General features: G+C 40.2%; 1 protein-coding gene across 6 annotated transcripts in view; it reads right to left on the minus strand.

Moving 5' to 3' along the window:
- Window positions 1-16451, minus strand: part of SLC26A2 (solute carrier family 26 member 2) — a 32994-nt gene extending 16543 nt beyond the window's left edge. For 3 of the 6 annotated variants that reach the window (XR_008993392.1, XM_036881531.2, XM_036881530.2), the window contains exon 1: window positions 16092-16399. The gene's annotated coding sequence lies outside the window, so the exon portion shown is untranslated. Of the gene's footprint in view, window positions 1-2233; window positions 2308-16091 lie in introns of all 6 variants that reach the window. The other 3 variants (XM_036881533.2, XM_036881532.2, XM_057490858.1) reach the window with 3 other exon arrangements.

Raw genomic sequence — 16451 nt, forward strand, 5'->3', positions numbered from 1 at the left:
AAAAGTAAACTCAAAATGGATCAAAGACCTGAATGTAAGTCATGAAACCATAAAACTCTTAGAAAAAAACATAGGTAAAAATCTCCTGGACATAAACATGAGCAACTTCTTTATGAACATATCTCCCTGGGCAAGGGAAACAAAAGCAAAAATGAACAAGTGGGACTATATCAAACTAAAAAGCTTCTGTACAGCAAAGGATACCATCAGTAGAACAAAAAGACATCCTACAGCATGGGAGAATATATTCATAAATGTCATATCTGATAAGGGGTTGACATCCAAATTATGTAAAGAGCTCACACACCTCAACAAACAAAAAACAAATAAGCCAATTAAAAAATGGGCAGAGGGGCTGAACAGATACTTCTCCAAACAAGAAATCCAGATGGCCAACAGGCACATGAAAAGATGCTCCACATCACTCATCATCAGAGAAATGCAAATTAAAACTACAATGAGATATCACCTCACACCAGTTAGGATGGCCAACATCTAAAAGACAAACAACAATAAATGGTGGTGAGGATGTGGAGAAAGGGGAACCCTCCTACACTGCTGGTGGAAATGTAAACTAGTCAACCACTGTGGAAAGCAATATGGAGGTTCCTCAAAAAACTAAAAATAGAAATATCATTTGACCTGGGAATTCCACTCCTAGGAATTTACCCTAAGAATGCAGCAGCCCAGTTTGAAAAAGACAGATGCACCCCTATGTTTATTGCAGCACTACTTACAATAGCCAAGAAATGGAAGCAACCTAAGTGTCCATCAGTAGATGGATAAAGAAGATGTGGTACATATACACAATGCAATATTATTCAGCCATAAGAAGAAAATAAATCCTACTTTCGCAACAACATGGATGGAGCTAGAGGGTAGTATGCTCAGTGAAATAAGCCAGGCGCAGAAAGACAAGTATCAAATGATTTCACTAACCTCTGGGGAAGGAGAACCAAGAGAAACTGAATGAACAAAACAGCACCAGATTCACAGAACCCAAGAATGGACTAACAGTTACCAAAGGAAAAGGCACTGGGGAGGGTGGGTGGGAAGGGAGGGATAAGAGGGAAAATGGGGCATTACGATTAGCACACATATTGTAGGAGGGGGGATACGGGAAAGGCAGTATATACAGAGAAGATAAGTAATGATTTTATAGCATCTTACTATGCTGATGGACAGTGACTGTAATGGAGTATGTGGAGGGGACTTGATAATGGGGGGAGTCTAGTAACCATAATATTGTTCAAGTAATTGTACATTAATGATATCAAAATTTTTAAAATCTTAAAAAAAAACCACTAAGAGATCAGACAAAAAAAAAAAGACCCAACTATATGCTGTCTATAAGAAACCCATTTTAAATATAAAGCTATACATAGATTATAAAGTGACTACACTAGGTAATACAATCCAGACTTTAGGAATCCAACAATAGCTCTTTTTTGAGCATAGTACTTATTCCTATCACCTAATTAGATTTCTCAAACTTCAGGTACATCGAAACACCAGAAACCCCAGTTTTGCCTATCTGCTACCCAGACAACCTAGCCTAATTATTTACAAACTTGTACCCAACTCTCCTTTCTCTACACTTTTCCATCTCTAGCTCTTAAAAACTTAGGTTTTCACTCACAAACAGTCCTAGAACAGCCCAGCCACTGGCACAATTTCCCATGTGAATTACTGAGAGTCTAAGAGCACTAGACTAGAAAAGAATACATGAGGGGTCAGCTAACTTCTTTCTGAAAATTTGCAGAGATAAGTGAAACAATACCTACTTTTCGTAAGTTGTTTACAGCATAAATTTCAATAGTGCATATAAAACAGTTCAGCAGTTTGTGAAACTGAAATGCCTTTTCAGAGGGTAATAATTTTCGGAAGGGAATGGTAAAGTCTGTCTCATGTTTTGTTCTAACTGTATATGTATGCCATAACTCACTGCTAAATAAGACTGAACTGCCACCTATTATAAACATAGCGTCTAAGCAGGGGAAAGTCCGCGAGAGCTGGAATCGTTCAGAAAGGCTCCAAGGAAAGGACATATCTCACCTGGGCCCTGAAGTCTGAGTCAGAGTTGAAAGGATAAGGGAGGACTTAGAAAACAGATGAGGGAGAAGAAAACAAAAGCAGCAATAGTTCTGAGGCTAGTAGAAATGAATAAAAAATTAGAATGGTATATTTAAAGCATCAGATGCATATGGGAGGTTAGTGTGAAATGCAAACATACCTGGGAGAGATTCTGGAGCACCCTGTATGCCATGTAGGAAAGGTAGATTTTAATCTGCAGGCAGTACATTGGCCCTGAAAATTTTTGACAAAATCACTTACTACACCACTCAGTTGATGAATAGTTATGTATTACCTTATTACATCTTCTGATCTGTTATGTCATGGGATTCTTTTTCCACTAAGCAATTAATATTTTACTTTTGTGCTTTCTATGAATAAAAAATGGTTTAAGATTGTTTTAGAAAAATAAAACTAAACCGTAAACAGGTACAACCAAGACAGAGTCTCCATTTACACGTCCCATCTGATCGTCCAACTCACTCTTGTCAGACAAATCTGAGGAAGATCCCAGCATTGTCAGGCCCAGGGAAGCCAAGGATGAGTGAAGCTTCAGTATCCATATCCATCCCATTTACAGATTCCTGCAACCAGGATGGCTAGAGCCCAGGCCGCTGGTCCAGGCCCTTGCTGTAGATTGAGAAGTTAACACTGTGAGATAAATGGCCTCCTGGGGGAAAAGGAAGGACCACTCCCCATCAGGTGAAAGTTCAGAACCATCTTTGTTCTCTGGACCAGCAACCCCTACTAACTTCACAGATGTTCATACATGCCAACAAGCCTTCCAAGGCTGGATTGGCTAATGTGAGCTCCTAGAGACAGAGTAGTGGTCTTAAATCATAAACATCTATTAAACACCTACAAAAGCTAATCATTGCACTAGACACAATGTGTCAGAACCTAGAACCCCACACCTAGGGAGTAATCTTTCTTTTCCCTATCCCCCTTCTCCCATATGTAATCCATCAGTAAATCCTGTCTACTCTACCTTGATTAACATATCCATCCTCTCCACACTGCCCAAAGTATCTGGAATCCAATCACTTCTCCACCATCATATCTCACTTGGGCTATGGCAATAGCCTACAATATCTGAGAACCCTGCCTACCTCTCCACCCTCATTTCTTATTGGCCTTTTTGCTGTTGCTGAAACAGGCTAAATAAAGTGATTCCCTTCTTAGGAACTTTGCATTTACTCAAGTTATTCCAAGATCTGGAATAATCATCCCCCAGATCTTTGTTAGCCTTTTCTCATCCTTCAGGTCTCAGCTTATATATCAACTCCATAGAGACGCCTTCCTTGACTGTCCCAAATAAAATACTCACAATCCCATCAGTCTCTAAACCCTTACCTGGCTTTATTTGCTTCATAGCACTTTCATAGTGTCTTTTGAAATAATAATACATATTTATATATATTTTAAATACTATTATTTATAACCTCATACATACTCTATCCCCAGTACCAAGAACAATGCCTACTCAGCACATGCGAGAGCATGAAGTTCTTGCTAAAATGAGTAAGAAACCCAGTCTCCACCCAAAATCAGTAGGTTAAGATAGAGCTATAAACAGATAAACTTTAACTTTAGGTGCTGTAAGAGGTTTGGTGTATTCTGAGATTAGAGAATAGACTTCAGGCCAACACAAAGAAGTCGTAAAGCAAATAAGAAAGGAAAGTCAAGTGAAGAGTCCTAGCATAATTCAAGACCCAGGAAAAATTCACCTGGATTAAGTCACAGAAAATAAGACTTGAGTGAAAGATCGATTTCTTACATAACCAGAAGAAGCCTGGACTTCATCCTGGAAGCTGTGGTTGGCAAAGGCATAAACTCCAAGGCAGGGCAGGAATGGAGGACATGAGATTCGAACTTTCAGTGGTACTAGCTGAGAGATGGCACTTGAAGGAGATAAGACAAATCTAAGATGAATTCTGAGGTGCACCACACAAAAGGAAGGATGGCATATGGGAATACAGAGGAGGAAATGGAACAATAGGAGGCAACAAAAAGTTCTGACTTTAGGTTTTGTGGGTTTGAGATTTCTCTAAGTGTCCAAATGGATGTGTCAAACACAGGAGAGAAGCCAAAACTAGAAAACTAAATGGGGAGGGAAGGAATATATATAGGTCATAAGTACTTAAGTGGTATCTTATTTTTCTCTGAATTCCCATTGTTAGATGTTCAATAAATGTTGACTGTACGCTTTGTCTTCCCAACTAGATTAAAAATTATTTAAGGAGTTGTTTTACACTTTTCATGTTCTCTCACACCTAGCAGAGAATTGGGCACATAGGAGGCACTTAATAAGTATTTTGTAGATGGATAGATTATTTTAATAAAAAAATTTTTCAAAAAGAATTAACTTTGACTTTTAAAATCTGAATTTTGTTCTTTGAAAAACAATTGATACATTGTGGTGGGAATGTAAACTGGTGCAACAACTGTGGAAAACAGTTTGGTAGTTCCTCAAACAGTTAAAGAGAATTATCATATGACCCAGCAATTCTATTCCTCACTATATGCCCCAAAGAACTGAAAACAGGGACTCAAAAATACTTGTATACCAATGTTCATAACATTATTTACAATAGCCAAAAGGTAGAAACAACCCAAGTGTCCATCAACAGATGAATGGATAAACGAAATATGGTATAAGCCATACATTAGAATTCTATTTCGCTATTAAGAAGGAATGATGTCCTGTTACTCTTCATTTACAACATGGATGAACTCTGAGACCATTATACTAAGTACAGAAGTGAGATACAAAAGGACAAGTATTGTATAATTTCACTTAGATGAAATATCTAGACTAGTCAAATTTATAAAGACAGGAAACAGATTAGAGGTTACCAGGGACAGGGAGGAATGGAGTTACTGCTTAATGGTTACAGAGTTTGTTTCAAGTTTTGGAAATACATAGTGATGGTTATGCAACATTGTGAATGTACTCAATGCCACTGAATGGTACACTTAAAACAGTTAAAATGGCCAATTTTATGTTATCAATATTTTAACACACACAAAACCGGGAGGGGAGAAAGCACAGTATTATAAAGTTCTTATACCATACATGAAATTGTTTAATATCACTGGAAGCTAGGTAGGTAAGTTAAAGATGCATACTATAAACAATATGCAGTCTCAATAATAACAAAAAGTTATGGCGAGGGATTTCTCAAGATAGCAGCATGCGTAGGGCGGCAGAAATCTCCTCCCAAAACCACATATATTTTGAAAATACATCAAATACAACTATTCCTAAAAGAGAGACCAGGAGATACAGTACAACAGCCAGGCTATATCTACATCTGCGAGAACTGAGCATCTCACGAAAAGAGTAATATACAAAGCTGTCACCCAGCGGGACCTGACCACTCCCCCAACTCCAGCTCACCAGTGGGAGGAAAAGAATCAGAGTGGGGAGGGAGTGGAAGCACAGGACTGCTAAATAACCAGCCCTAGTAATCTGTACCGGGAGCACAAACATTGCATGGTGTACTGGTTATTAGAGAAATGGAAAAGTAAAATCTGAGACTGAGACTGCAAGCAGGTGGGTCCCCATAGCTGGCCCCCCTGGGACAAAAGAAAAGCAGGCGCTTTGAAACTCTTAATGGGACAAGGGCTTAACAAGTGGACAAAATCATCCTGGCATACTCAGCCCAGCAGGCTGGGAATTTTAAGGAACTTCAGGCGTCCTAACCCACTGGGTGGCATCGCAGCTCCGAAGCCCCTCACAGTGATAAGCAGCCTGCTGTTCATTAACCCTGGCCAGCACTGCAAGCAAACCAGCTGACCTGCCACTGCTGCAGAACAGCCGGGGAGCAGCCCTGCCGACAGCAACTACACAGAGTCTTCTCCCAGCATGCAGCTAACCAGGACAAACCCAGAGGCTGCTGCCTACATGCAGCTGCCTGGCACAGGCAGAGGAAGCTGGCATAAATTCTAGAAGGCACAAAGGGACATTGTTCTCACAGGAAAACACATGCTGCTCATCTGGGACCCCTGCAAGGGCCCTAGGCTATCTCAAGGGCCACCCTGCCTATGGTAGCTGAGGGGATTATCCCAGAGACTGCTCCTGTGTGCAGTTGGCCACAGGGGCAGCAGAGAAGGGCAAGGGGACCAGCAAGCAGGAGGGGACTTTGTTCTCCCAGCCGACACACGCACCACTTGCCAGCGATCACTTCTATCGCCATGAAAAGGCAGAAGAACCTGGTCCAGTCCAAAATCACTCAGCTGCCAGACAAAGGGCCTGATGAGACAGCTATAACCAATCTTACTGAAAAAGAATTCAAAATAAAAGTCATAACCATGCTAATGGACCTGCAGAGGTATATGCAAGAGGTAAGGGATGAAGTCTGGAGAGAAATAACAGAAATGAAACGAGCAATAGAAGGACTTAAGAGCAGACTGGATGAGGTGCAAGAGACAGTTAATGGAATAGAAATCAGAGAACAGGAATATGGAAAAGCTGAGGCCGAGAGAGATAAAAGGATCTCTAGGAAAGAAAGAATATTAAGAGAACTGTATGACCAATCCAAATGGAACAATATTCATATAGTAGGGGTACCAGAAGAAGAAGAAGAGAGAAAAAGGGATAGAAAGTGTCTTTGAAGAAATAATTGATGAAAACTTCCCCAAGCTGGGGAAGGAAATAGTCTCTCAGATCATGGAAGCTCACAGATCTCCCAACACAAGGGACTTAAGGAGGACAACACCAAGACACATAATAATTAAAATGGCAAAGATCAAAGACAAGGACAGGGTATTAAAAGCAGCCAGAGAGAGAAAAAAGATCACCTACAAAGGAAAACCAATCAGGCTATCATCAGACTTCTCAACAGAAACCTTACAGGTCAGAAGAGAATGGCATGATATATTTAATGCAATGAAACAGATGGGCCTTGAACCAAGAATATTGTATCCAGTAAGATTATCATTTAAATTTGAAGGAGGGATTAAACAATTTCCAGATAAGCAAAAGCTGAGGGAATTTACCTCCACAAACTACCTCTACAGGGTATTTTAAAGGGACTGCTCTAGATTGAAGTACCCCTAAGGCTAAACAGACCTGAGAAAATAAAATCACAGCAAATAAAGCAGACCAACCAAATACTAACTAAAGGTAAAAAATAAAATCAGCTATCCACAAACGCAGTCAAGGGAAACACAAGAGTACAGAATAAAACACCTAACATATAAAGAGTGGAGGAGGAAGAATAAGAAGGGAGAGAAATAAAGAATTGTAAGACTGTGTTTATAATAGCATAATAAGTGAGTTAAAGTTAGACGGATAGATAGTAAAGAAGCTACCCTTGAACCACTGGTAACCAAAGCCTGCAATGGGAATAAGTACATATCTTTCGATAATCACCCTAAATGTAAATGGCCTGAATGCACCAATCAAAAGACACAGAGTAATAGAATGGATAAAAAAGCAAGACCCATCTATATGCTGCTTACAAGAGAACCACCTCAAACCCAAAGACATACACAGAATAAAAGTGAAGGGATGGGAAAAGATATTTCATGCAAACAACAGGGAGAAAAAAGCAGGTGTTGCAGTACTTCTATCAGACAAAATAGATTTCAAAACAAAGAAAGTAACAAGAGATAAAGAAGGACATTACTTAATGATAAAGAGGTCAGTCCAACAAGAGGATATAACCATTATAAATATCTATGCACCCAACACAGGAGCACCGACATATGTGAAACAAACACTAACAGAATTAAAGGAGGAAACAGAATGCAATGCATCCATTTTAGGAGACTTCAACACACCACTCACTCCAAAGGACAGATCAACCAGACAGAAAATAAGGACACAGAGGCACTGAACCACACACTAGAACAGATGGACCTAACAGATATCTACAGAACTCTACTCCCAAAAACAGCAGGATACACATTCTTTTCAAGTGCACATTTTCCAGAACAGTACACATACTAGGCCACAAAAAGAGCCTCAGTAAATTCAAAAAGATTGAAATTCTACCAACCAACTTCTCAGATCACAAAGGTATAAAACTAGAAATAAATTGTACAAAGAAAACAAAAAGGCTCACAAACACATGGAAGCTTAACAACATGCTCCTAAATAATCAATGGATCAATGACCAAATTAAAATAGAGATCAAACAATATATAGAGACAAATGAAAACAACAGCACAAAGCCCCAACCTCTGTGGGACACAGCAAAGGCAGTTCTAAGAGGAAAGTACATAGCAATCCAGGCCTATTTAAAGAAGGAAGATCAGCCCCAAATGAATAGTCTAAAGTAACAATTATTGAAACTGGAAAAAAAAGAACAAATGAAGCCCAAGGTCAGCAGAAGGAAGGACATAATAAACATCAGAGAAGAAATAAATAAAATTGAAAAGAATAAAACAATAGAAAAAAATCAATGAAACCAAGAGCTGGTTCTTTGAGAAACTAAACAAAATAGATAAACCCCTAGCCAGACTTATTAAGAGAAAAAGGGGATCTGCACACATAAACAGAATCAGAAATGAGAAAGGAAAAATCATGACGGACACCACAGAAATACAAAGAATTATTAGAGAATACTATGAAAATCTATATGCTAACAAACTGGATAACCTAGAAGAAATGGACAACTTTCTAGAAAAATACAACCTTCCAAGACTGATCAAGGAAGAAACAGAAAATCTAAACAGACCAATTACCAGCAACGAAATTGAATCGGTAATCAAAAAACTACCCAAGAACAAAACCCCTGGTCCAGATGGCTTCACCGCTGAATTTTATCAGACATTTAGAGAAGACATAATACCCATTCTCCTTAAAGTTTTCCAAAAAGTAGGAGAGGAGGGAATACTTCCAAACTCATTCTATGAAGCCAGCATCACTCTAAAACCAAAACCAGGCAAAGACACCAAAAAAAAAAAAAGAAAATTACAGACCAATATCCCCGATTAACATAGATGCAAAAAATACTCAACAAAATATTAGCAAACCAAATTAAAAAATACATCAAGAGGATCATACAACATGATCAAGTGGGATTCATCCCAGGGATGCAAGGATGGTACAACATTCGAAAATCCATCAACAACATCCACCACATCAACAAAAAGAAGGACAAAAACCACACGATCATCTCCATAGATACTGAAAAAGCATTTGACAAAATTCAACATCCGTTCATGATAAAAATTCTTAACAAAATGGGTATAAAGGGCAAGTACCTCAACATAATAAAGGCTATACATGACAAAGCCACAGCCAACATCATACTTAACAGCGGGAAGGGGGAAGATTTTCACCTAAGATCAAGAACAAAACAGGGATGCCCACTCTCCCCACTCTTACTCCACATAGTACTGGAGGTCCTAGCCACAGCAATTGCACAAAACAAAGAAAGAAAAGGCATCCAGATTGGCAAGGAAGAAGCCAAACTGTCTCTGTTTGCAGATGACATGATATTGTAACATAAACAACCCTAAAGACTCCACTCCAAAACTACTAGAACTAATATCTGAATTCAGCAAAGTTGCAGGATACAAAATTAATATAGAGAAATCTGTTGCATTCCTATACACTAATGATGAACTAGTAGAAAGAGAAATCAGGAAAACAATTTCATTCACAATTGCATCAAAAAGAATAAAAAATACCTAGGAATAAACCTAACCAAGGAAGTGAAAGACCTATACTCTGAAAACTACAAGACACTCTTAAGAGAAATTAAAGAGGACACTAACAAATAGAAATTTGTCCCATACTCTTGGGTAGAAAGAATTAATATTGTCAAAATGGCCATCCTGCCTAAAGCAATCTACAGATTCAATGCAATCCCTATCAAAATACCAACAGCATTCTTCAATGAACTTGAGCAAATCGCTTTAAAATTAATATGGAACCACAAAAGACCCTGAATTGCCAAAGCAATCCTGAGAAGGAAGATGAAGCTGGGGGGATTATGCTCCCCAACGTCATGCTCTACTACAAAGCCAAAGTAATCAAGACAATTTGGTACTGGCACAAGAATAGAACATAGACCAATGGAACAGACTAGAGAGCCCTGATGTAAACCCAACCATATATGGTCAATTAATATACGATAAAGGAGTCATACAATGGGGAAATGACATCCTCTTCAACAGCTGGTATTGGCAAAACTGGACAGCTACATGTAAGAGAATGAAACTGGATCACTGTCTAACCCCATACACAAAAGTAAACTCAAAATGGATCAAAGACCCGAATGTAAGTCATGAAACCATAAAACTCTTAAGAAAAAAACATAGGCAAAAATCTCTTGGACATAAATATGAGCAACTTCTTCATGAACATATCTCCCCGGGCAAGGGAAACAAAAGCAAAAATGAACAAGTGAGACTATATCAAGCTGAAAAGCTTCTGCACAGCAAAGGACACCATCAGTAGAACAAAAAGGCATCCTACAGTATGGGAGAATATATTCATAAATGACATATTCAATAAAGGGTTGACATCTAAAATATATAAAGAGCTCATGCACCTCAACAAACAAAAAGCAAATAATCCAATTAAAAAATGGGCACAGGATCTGAAAAGACACTTCTCCAAAGAAGAAATTCACATGGCCAACAGACACATGAAAAGATGCTCCACATCGCTAGTCATCAGAGAGATGCAAATTAAAACCACAATGAGATGTCACTTCACACCAGTAGGGATGGCCAACATTCAAAAGACAAACAACAACAAATGTTGGCGAGGATGTGGAGAGAGGGGAACCCTCCTACACTGCTGGTGGGGATGTAAATTAGTTCAACCATTGTGGAAAGCAGTATGGAGGTTCCTCAAGAAACTCAAAATAGAAATATCATTTGACCCAGGAATTCCACTCCTAGGAATTTACTCTAAGAATGCAGGAGCCCAGTTTGAAAAAGACAGATGCACCCCTATGTTTATCGCAGCACTATTTACAATAGCCAAGAAATGGAAGCAACCTAAGTGTCCATCAGTAGATGAATGGATAAAGATGTGGTACATATACACAATGGAATATTATTCAGTCATAAGGATAAAACAAATCCTACCACTTGCAACACCATGGTTGGAGCTAGAGGGTGTTTTGCCCAGTGAAATAAGCCAGGTGGAGAAAGACAAGTATCAAATGATTTCACTCATCTGTGGAGTAGAAGAACAAAGAATAAACTGAAGGAACAAAACAGCAGCAGACTCACAGAACCCAAGAATGTACTAACAGTTACCAAAGGGAAAGGGACTAGGGAGGATGGGTGGGAAGGGAGGGTTAAGGGGGAAAAAGGGACATTAGGATTAGCACACATAATGTGTGTGGGGGGGCATGGGGAAGGCAGTATAGCACAGAGAAGACAAGTAGTGATTCTATAGCATCTTACTACGCTGATGGACAGTGACTCTAATGGGGTATGTAGTGGGAACTTGATAATGGGTGGTGTCTAGTAACCACAGTGTTACTCATGTAATTGTACATTAATGATACCAAAATTAAAAAATTAAATAAACAATAAGAGCAAAAGCAAACACACAACTATATATAACCATATATGCATAGGTATGTATGTATATATATGAAATATGTGCATGTTTGTTTTTGTGTGGTCTGAAAATAGCCTTTGCAAAATGGTGCCTGAGCTAGAATAGAGAGGGAGAATTTTGAGGAATTTTTCTTTTGAAATTGCATGAATACATTCTCACTGTGAAATATATATAACAAGTGAGAGGCAGAGGCATAATAGTGCAGGTTTGGTTCCAGACCACCACAATAAGGCGAAAATCGTGATTAACTGAGTCAGATGAATATTTTGGTTTCAGTGCATATAAAAGTTCTGTTTACACTAAAAAAAAAAAAAAAGAGTTATGGCTAATAAACCAGCAAGGGAGATAAAATGGAATCACAGCAAATACTAAAAATTCCAAAACAAGACAGAGAAATAAATAGCAATCATATAAAATAATCTAGATCTGAAGTCTGGGAAAACTTGAAGTCTTAACATTAACCTAATAGTAATGTAAACAAGTCATCTATCAAAAATAGTCTTTTACATGGAAAATTTCAGTTGAACTAGGCTGGAATAGGTGTGGACTGTGGGGCTTGGAAATAAATTTCCAGTACTCCACACTTATAAGCAATTGTGACCATGACTGGAGCCAAATCCTGTCTGATTCAAACTTACTCTGTCTCTGGACTGCTTATTTTGAAACTTTTCAAATCTTCAGAGAAGTTGAAAGAATGATACATGGAACATCTGTATATTCACAATTCACCTATTCAACAATCTAACAACTCACCAATTATTTATGTTTCATTACATCTGGCTTTTTTGCATTCTCTGTACACACAGGTTAGTTTTTTTTTCCCCTGAACTATTTGAAAGTTGTAGACATATTTTATCCTTCAACACTTAATTGAACAAATGTTTTTAACTACAATACTATGCTGCCTCTTCTTCAAAGAAATCATTCACTAACAACACAGGATCACCATTTAGATACACTCCAAAAATCTGCAATGGCTCCCTACTGAATATATTCTAAAAACTTTTCTTCTCTCGTATGAATGAGATGAATGAGCCCCAAACTGCCTCTTTTGCCTTCTTCCATGCAAGAGTGTGTCAGTCACCAATCCACGAAAATATTAAGTATCCTTTGCTCATCTAGGCCTTTGCTCATGTTGTTCCTTCAGTCTGGGATGCCTTTCCCATCTATATTCATCCATGGTGGTCCTTTTTCCCATCCTTTAAGGACAACCTCAAATACCACAGGAGAAGGAGGCTGAAACTTCTTAGGCCATGCTTTCTCAACAGAGTACATATATCTACTTAGCGTTTACGTTTACATCTCTCTCAAACTAGGATATCCATGGAAAGGCAGGCACCAAGTTGTCCTCCTTTTTACATAAACCAACACCTAACACAGTGCCTCCTATTTGGTATGTATGCGTATGTACCTATGTTTATTGAAATGAACAAGTAAAGATAATTAAGACAAAAAATATTTCTTTTTCCAGTTATCACAAATGATTAGTGTAAGATAAATTCTAGCCAGAATAAGCAGGCAAAGAGAGGCAACAAAGGGCCAGTTAATTTATTTAAATACCCCCGGGTGAGGTTCTGTGGCCTTCTTGCCAGAGGCCAGAGAAGTCACACTCAGTTAGGGAGGTGGGGCGCTTATAAGGGATTAGGAGGGGGAGGAGAGGGCAAGCTATCCTAAGGGGTGTTGAGAGGTATGATTGGCTAAAGGTGACATAATAGTCAACTAGAAACTTTTTTCTTTCCAAGAGGGAGGAGGCTGACATCCGGGTCTTAGTTGGCACATCAGGATGGAATTCAGGGAGAGCTGTCCCCTTTCCATATACAGCACGGACTTTGGGGTCTGGTCTGTTCTCCCCCTATGGCATCTCTCTGTTCTGTTTGCATGTCCTTGTTTTTCCTTTCTCCAGCCTAACAATTAGCTATGTTCATTTATATCTGGGATGCAAAAGGAAGAACCAACAGAAGGATTATATCAGTAGTGCAAGCACTATGACATATTGTTTCTAGTATAAAGCCCAATATAAGACAATATAGTAAACTATCCAAGAGGAAAATACATTAATATAAAACCATAAATAATAGCTCCTTGCACAGTAATTCACTGCTTTCAAAAATATTTCATATACACCTCTCACTTGCCTCCTCAATAAACTTGAGAACAGACTATGAATTTGTATTCTCCGTATAAGAACTATCAAAGTTTAGTCACGTGTGCAACTGGTGGGACCAGATTCTCAAACCTCATCTTCCAATTTTCAAGCTTAGCTCCTTTTCTAAAATGCCTCATGACTCTAACATTATTTTCCTTGCTAAGAGGTCTTGGTACAGTTAGTTCAAAGCACTGTTTTACCGCCAAGTGCTCAATTCATGTGTGAGTCTATTATTCATTTTAATAAGTGAAGGTAACAAAGTGCTTAAAGCTGTTTATACAACATTATTAATAGAAGGTTTGGTAAAAGAATTACAATGAAAGCACTTTTATCTTTCATGTTACGCACATGCTTTGGTAACATTGTGGTTTTCTTTGTCTATTAGGAGCAACAATGCAAAATTTACATCTGTAGATACATTTTGGTTAGACAATTACCATCCCAAATAGGAATCAAACAAGCCAAGCAGGATCCTGCCTGCATCTACGTTTGGGGGCCCTCTGTCTAGAATGCTACTCCACAGCTAAGTTCATAGCGTTCCCCATTGCTTCTTTTAGGTTTTCGCTCAAATGGTGCCTCAATCAATTCCTTCTTAGACACAATATATAAGATAGCACCACTGCAGCTGCCATGCCTCCCTCCTGGGCCCACCCTGCCTTGTACTCCTATCACCTTTATTTTGCTTTGCTTCCCTTCATGGCCCTTCTGACCATCTCATACTATACATTTATTTTTTTGTGTGAATCATCTAGCCTTCTTATGAGGGCAGCAACTTAGTTTGGTTCACAGCTGTATTCCCAGTGCCGTGAACAATGTACAGCACCTAATAAGTGTTGTACAAATATTTGTTGAGTGGATGACAGTTTAACAGCTGTGTGGTAAAGAAAAAGGAGTTACCCTTCCCCATTCAGCCCTATACACCATAATCCAGTGTGTGTCAAGAAATTATAGTTTGGCAACCATCCACCTAGGGAATTATGCTTACTAAAAGTGAAATCAATGTTCAAAAGTCATTCCCAGTAAATCTAATCTAGACTTCTCCAAAGCCCTGAATGTCATCTCTAGATAGCCTATAGAATAGTAATTCACATATAGGAATCTGTTAAAATGCAGATTCTCAGGCAGATCCAGGGATAAGATCCAAGAGAGCACCCTGGATGATTCTGAGCCAGTGAACTGAGGGCCATACTCAGAGATCAATGGATATGTTCTGAAGTCAGACAGATCTCTAATCTGATCCCAGCTACATTGTTCAACAGCTGTATGGCACCTGGTGAAAAACTTCATTTTACTCAGCATCAGTTTCTCACCTGTAAAATGGGTTAACATTACCTAACTTGCACGTTTTCGTAAAGCTAACACAAGTAAAGTATCTAGCACAGTGCCTGGCACATAGCATTTCTTCAATAAATAAATGATAGCTACCAAACTCTGTCCCTTGGGGGAACTCCTGAAGGAAAAAACTGGGTTCATTTTTTTCCCAACAGGTTTGGCTCTTCATTTCCTATTGACTCAATTCTCAAAAACAAGAACTTCTGCTTAACCCAATATTGGATATCACATGAGTTCCAGATTTCACATAAAGAGTCTAGGGACATGGAGGAAAAACAATGTATTGGAATGAGAGCCAGAAAGGAGTTTTTAAGTTCTTAATGCTAACTCACTCATCTGTGCAAGCAAAGGGCCCCAGCCTAATATTCTTTGAGTCTGGGAGAGCTGGGCATAATTCCTAGCTCTGCAAAGCATTTGCTGTGTAATTTTAGGCAAAGCCTTAGCCCTCGGTGTCCTTTCAGCGTCTCTATCTATCCAGTGAAGAATTTCAACTTAGTCTATGGGCCTCCAAGTACTACGAGTCTTGATTTGCACTTAACCGGGTGTGTGGTTTTAAAATCCAAGATGATCAAGTCCTCTTTTCCTATCTCAGCCTGTTTCCCCATCTGTTTAAAGAGGTGAAGGGGAGGATGGTAGTGACAGTTCCTATCTCTTTGGTACAGCTCCCAGATATCTGGGTTGGAAAAGGCTCGACGACGACCGGGGTGAAGAGCAGGCCGGTCGTCTGCGAGGTGCGGGGGCACCCAGGGGCGGGGGCGGGATCACTGCAGAGGGGGCGCGGGTCTTTGATATTTGCCCTGCCTCCGGGCCTGCCTACCGAGCGCACAGCCCCGACGCGCGCCCCCTGCCGCGGCGAGCCGCGACGCCGGCCGGCCCCCTCTGGTCCGGGCTTCCTCTCACCGCGCCTGGGACACAGGCCAGGACGACCCTACGAGGGGTCCGCTGACTCGGGAGGCCGGCATCGCTCCGCTCCCTATTCTTGCGCCCCTCCCCTCCTCTCACCTCCTGGGTCTGGGGCGGCCAGGCGGTGCGACCTCCGCCACGGAGAAGTAGCGAACAAGACGGCGAAGGCTCAAGGAGCACTTCCCCAGCCGGCCTCCCTTTAACCGGCCCGAACCCTTCCCCGCCCATCGCCCGGCCCCCGCGGAGGCGGGGCCGGACCGGGAGAGACCTAGGGAAGCTGAGAGCCGGAAGCAGCGGAGGCGTGGAAGGCGGATCCAGTGCCAACACCCGGGCCTGGCGGTCACGTGGTATCGCGGGAGAGCGACGCTGCCGCCAGCCAATGACTCAGTCAGAACCGGCGGGGGTCCCGGCCCCTGCACGCTCTCCTCCTTGCGATTGGCTGCCTTGGGCCTTAAGGCG

The sequence above is a fragment of the Manis pentadactyla genome, chromosome 2, assembly GCF_030020395.1.
Source record: "Manis pentadactyla isolate mManPen7 chromosome 2, mManPen7.hap1, whole genome shotgun sequence".
Classification (NCBI taxonomy): Eukaryota; Metazoa; Chordata; class Mammalia; order Pholidota; family Manidae; genus Manis; species Manis pentadactyla.